Source organism: Eumetopias jubatus, unplaced genomic scaffold (genome assembly GCF_037043125.1).
Source record: "Eumetopias jubatus isolate StellerSeaLion01/CBP00866 unplaced genomic scaffold, mEumJub1_p1.0 scaffold_11, whole genome shotgun sequence".
Taxonomy (NCBI): Eukaryota; Metazoa; Chordata; class Mammalia; order Carnivora; family Otariidae; genus Eumetopias; species Eumetopias jubatus.
This window is the reverse complement of record NW_028274817.1, coordinates 84,787,954-84,793,573: the sequence shown is the minus strand read 5'-3', so window position 1 is coordinate 84,793,573 and position 5,620 is coordinate 84,787,954.

Here is a 5,620-nt window from a genome sequence, read left to right as displayed (position 1 = left end):
TTCAGTATGTCCTAATACCTTTCCCCAACTGACTACCATGGAATCAAGTTTTGGCTTCCATAGCCAGTCCAGTACCCGTCGTCCTACCCCCTGTTGTAAGATGCCCCCAAAGCTGACTGACAACCTGCTTAGACTTCCAAGAGTCACATCCATATGTAGTCTGCTCCTTGATACTCTGCCACTGTGCCCTGAGAGCTAGCTAGAATTCTTGGCACTTCAAATTGGAGCTTCCTCTCCCACCTCACCCAACTCACCTAACTAGCGACCTGGACTGCCCTCTGCCATTTGCTCCCACAGCTCCTGGGCATTATATTCGTCCGGCCACCACATCTGAACGTGAGCCAGCTCCCTTGTGAGAAGGGTTAGGTGAGTCTACTTCTAGGCTGTGGCTTGTTCTTAATTGAACTTCTGGTGCCATGCCCTGGAAGATGGCAAACAAAGGCCCATTTATCTGGAGCTCCTGATGTCAGACCCTGGAGATAATAGCCTGTCCTGCCAGGTTATAAAGAAAGCCACATGGCTAGCATCTTCCTGTGGGAGTTACCTAGGCAACTGAGGCTGCCTTGTTGTCACAAGATAATAATCTTCCATATGGATATTTTTCTCTAGGTAGACACCTTTTACTTGATTCAGATCTGGTTTATATTTCTCTAAAATTCTCTTCCTTGACACATAGGAAAGTTGACTTAACTTCTGACTATGATCTTCCATCTGCTTCCTTGTGTTTTGTGCTTATTGCATTCAACTTAAGCAGAAATGAATTTCTGTTTTTTAAAGATTTTATTTATTTAGAGGTGTCTGGGTGGCTGCGTTGTTAAGCGTCTGCCTTCGGCTCAGGTCATGATCTCAGGGTCCTGGGATCGAGCCCCGCATTGGGCTCCCTGCTCGGCGGGTTGCCTGCTTCTCCCTCTCTCACTTCCCCTGCTTGTGTTCCCTCTCTCGCTGTGTCTCTCTCTGTCAAATAAATAAATAAAATCTTTAAGAGTGACAGAGAGAGAGAGAGCACAAGCAGGGGGAGCGGCAGGCAGAGGCGCCCCCAGAAATGAATTTCATTGGCATGGGCCATTATCTGCTCAGGGTAGGTAGATTTCTTTACGGTATAATTTCAGGCATTCACAGAAAATTTCTACGCTCAAAACATTACATTGATGCTAACTGCACCATCATCATTTCCATCTAAGCTCTTTAATGGGTGTGGCTCAATTTCTACCCTATGTTTTCAAAGACTCAGAGTGAGCTGGATAGAAGGAAACAGAAACAAGGCAAAAACTGTAGTTAGTAATTATTATGACTGCTGGCCTTTTGGATTCTCCCTATCGTACACCGATGTTTTTAGAGGAATTTATTGGCTTGCACAATTGGGAAATGCAGTGTTCTATGCTTTCAGACACAGCTGGATCTAGGGGCTCAAATTGCATTGTCAGGGCTCCCCCATGTTATATCTTCCTTGGTAGGCAAGAAAGGTCCCAAGGAGGACTCTGATTGGCTGATTTGTGTAACGTGACCTCCCTTTATCCAAATACTGTGCCTAAGAGGGAGGTTGATGCTGACTGGCCAGCTTAGGTCACAGGAGGCCCAGCCTAATAGTCAGAAGGGGCAGACTTTTTTGGGGGGTGGTAGATTTTTTAAATTTTTTTTTTATTTTGAAATAAGTATAGACTTGCAGGAAATTGCAAAAATAGTACAACCTCAGCCTCACCCAGCTTCTCCCAATGGTGACATCTTACATAGCTATAGTATACTATCAAAACTAGGAAACTGACATTGGTATATTACTGTTAATTAGAATATAGACCTCATTCAGTTCTTAACCATTAAAAAAAAACCCTGCATTTGTGTGTGTGTGTGTGTGTGTGTGTCTAGTTTTATGCCACTATCACAATCAAGATCCAGAACTGGTCCGTCACCACAAAAGAACCCCCTCATGTTACCTCTTTGTATTCACTCTACCACCAACTCTTCTCCAGATTGGCTGCACCATCCTACATTCACACCAGCAATGTAAGGAGATCCAGTTTCTCTGTGTCCTCACCAGCATTTGGTATTTTTCACTATTTTTTATTTCATCTATACTTATAGGTGCCTAGTGATACCACATTGTGGTCTTAATTTACATTTCTCTAATGGCCGGTGATGTTGAACATGTTTTCAGATACTTATTTGCCATCTGTATTTCCTTTTTGATGAAATGCATGTTCATGTCTTTTGCCATTTCTAGTTGGATTGTTTGTTTTTCTATTGTTGTGCTCTGAGAGTTTTTTTATATATACTAGATATAAGGCCTTTGTCGGATATGGGGCTGGCAAATATTTTCTCCTGGTCTGCAACGTGTCTTTTCATCTTTTTAACAGAGCCTTTCAATGGAACAAATGTCTTTAATTTTTATAAAGTCCAATTCATCAGTTTTTCCTTTTAAGGATTGTGCTTTTGGTGGAAAGTCTAAGAACTCTTTATTGAGTCCTAGGTCCCAAAGATTTTTTTCCTGTTTTTGATTCTAAAAGTTTGTTTCTAAAACAGTTTTTCATGTTACATTAACTCCATGATCCATTTTCAGTTAATTGTACAAGGTTGGAGGTTTAGGTTAAGGTTCATTTTTTGGCTTATAGATATCCAGTTGCTCCAGCACCATTTGTTGAAAAGGCTACCATTCCTCCATTGATTGTTTTTGCATCTTTGTCAAAAACCAGCTGGGTGTTATTTGTGTGGGTCTATTTATGGGTTTTTTCTTCTGTTCCATTGATTATATCTGTTATCTCTGTTAATACAATAATTACTTTGATTACTATAGCTTATGTAGTAAGCCATCAGGTAGAGTGATCCCTCCCAACTTATTCTTTTAAAAAAATTGTTTTATTTTTATTTATTTATTTTTTAAAATTGTTTTATGTTTAATTAAATATTTAAAAAATTAGCTTAAAACTAAATTTAAATAAAAAATCAAGTGTTTTGGGATGCCTGGGTGATTCCGTCGTTAAGCGTCTGCCTTCGGCTTGGGTCGTGATCCCAGGGTCCGGGGATCAAGTCCCGCATCGGGCTTCTTGCTCAGCAGGGAGCCTGCTTCTCCCTGTGCCTGCTGTTACTCCTGTTTGTACTGTCACGCTCTCTCGCTCTCTGTCTCTCTGGCAAATGGATAAAATCTTTAAAAAAAATCAAGTATGTTTTATTTAAAATTTAATATTGCTATGTTAGGGTTTGGCCTTTCCATATATATTTTATTTTATTTTATTTTACTTTTAAGATTTTATTTATTTGAGAGAGAGAGAGAGAGAGCATGGGAGCATTGAGTGGGGGGAGGGACAGAAGGAGAGGGAGAAGCAGACTCCCCACTGAGCAGGGAGCCCTCCACAAGGCTTGATCCTGGGACCCCCAGGACCATGACCCGAGCTGAAGGCAGACACTTAACTGACTTTGGGCACCCCTCCATATAAATTTTAGAATAAGCTTGTCTATGTCTACAAAACACCTTGATAGGAAATGGATTAAACCTATAGATTTGGAGAGAATTGACATCTCCATTATTTTGAGTCTTTCAATCTATAAACATGATATATTTCTCCATTTATTTAGGTCTTTGATTTCTTTCATCAGCATTTTGTAATTTTCAGCATACAGATCCTGTACATGCTTTTAGATGTTATAGTTGTGCCTTGAACAACATGGGTTTGAACTGCATGGGTCTACTTATATTTGGATTTTTTATAGTACAGTACTGTAAATGTATTTTCTCTTCCTTATGATTTAATAACATTTTCTTTTCTCAAGCTTACTTTGTTGTAAGAATACAGTATATGATACACATAACATACAAAATATGTGTTAATGGACTGTTTATGTTATTGTAAGACTTCGGGTCAACAGTAGGCTATTAGTAGTTACATTTTTGGGGAGTCAAAAGTTATACACAGATTTTCAACTGCACAGGGGTCAGCACCCCAACCCCTGCATTGTTCAAGGGTCAACTGTATATCTAAGTATTTCATTTTCTTTGGCACAATCATAAGTGGTACTGTGTTTTAAAATTTTGGTTTCCACAAGTTTGTTGTTAATATGTGTGTGTGTGTGTGTGTGTGTGTGTGTGTGTGTGTGTATGCAATTGGTTTTTGAGTGTTGACTTTGTATTCTGAAACCTTGCCAAACTCACCTATTAGTTCTAGGAGGATGTTTTAGGAGGGTTTTTTCGTTTTTTTTGGTAGAAATCCCAAGAATCCTTGGGATTTCTTATACAGACATTTACAAATAGGTTTGGTTTTATTTCTTCTTTTTTTAAAAAAATCTGCATTTAAAAGTTTATTCTATTTTTTCTTTTACCTTTTTGTCTTATTCCACTGGTTAGAACTTTCAGTAGAACATTGAATAAGAGTGATAGGGATGCCTAGGTGGCTCAGACGGTTAAGCGTCTGCCTTCAGCTCAGGTCATGATCCCAAGGTCCTGGGATCGAGTCCTGAGTTGGGCTCCTTGCTCAGTGGGGGGGGGGGGCCTGCTTCTCCTGCCTGCTACTCCCCCTGCTTGTGCAGGTGCTCTCTCTGTCTCCTGACAAATAAATAAAATCTTAAAAAAAAAAAGAGTGATATATCCTTGCTCTGTTCCTCATCTTAAGGGAGAAGCATTCAGTCTTTCCCCATTAAGTATAATATTAACTGCAAGTTTTTTGTAACTACTCTTTATCAAGTCAAGGAAATTGCTCTCTATTCCTAGTTTGCTGAGCTTTTTAAAAAAATCATGAATGCATGTTGGATTTTGCAGATGCTTTTTCTGCTTCAATATATCTTCTTCATGAACTGGTCCTTTTATTATTATGTAATGTCCTTTGTTTCTAGTAATTTCCTTTGCTCTGAAGTCTACTTTAATATTAATATGGTCACTCCTGCTTTTTTTAAAAATTAATGTTTGCATTATATTCATTTTTCCATCCTTTTACTTTTCACCTACGTATGGTTGTATTTGAAGTGGGTTTCTTTTTCTTTTTTTTTAAAGATTTTATTTATTTATTTGACAGAGAGAGAGAGAGAGAGAGAGAGAGACAGCGAGAGAGGGAACACAAGCAGGGGGAGTGGGAGAGAGAGAAGCAGGCTTCCCACTGAGCAGGGAGCCTGATGCAGGGCTCAGTCCCAGGACCCTGGGATCATGACCTGAGCCGAAGGCAGACACTTAATGACTGAGCCACCCAGGCACCCCTGAAGTGGGTTTCTTATAGACAGTATATGATTTGATTAATTTTTTATCTACTCTGCTAATCTCTCTAATTGGTGTATTTAAACTATTTAAATTTAAGGTAATTATTGATATGTTAGGGCTTAAGTTTGCCATTTTATTATATTTACATGGTCATAAATATGTTAACACTGAATACTGCTTTAACCCCAAACCATGATACAAATCTGCCGGGAAGATGGGAGGAAGGCAAACTGTGTGTGCAAAATGCTGGGAGAAGAGAGGTAGATCTTTATCTTCTCTAGTAGGAAGTCAACTTATAATAGATAAAATTGAAAATAAATAAGAAATATCTATATAATAATAGCACTGATAAATAGAAGTAAATAATTTAAGGAAAGAGTTAAAAGGGTTGAATGTGGTTGCCTCTGGGGAATGAGAATCAGGGATGGGTAAGAGTAGAGCAAG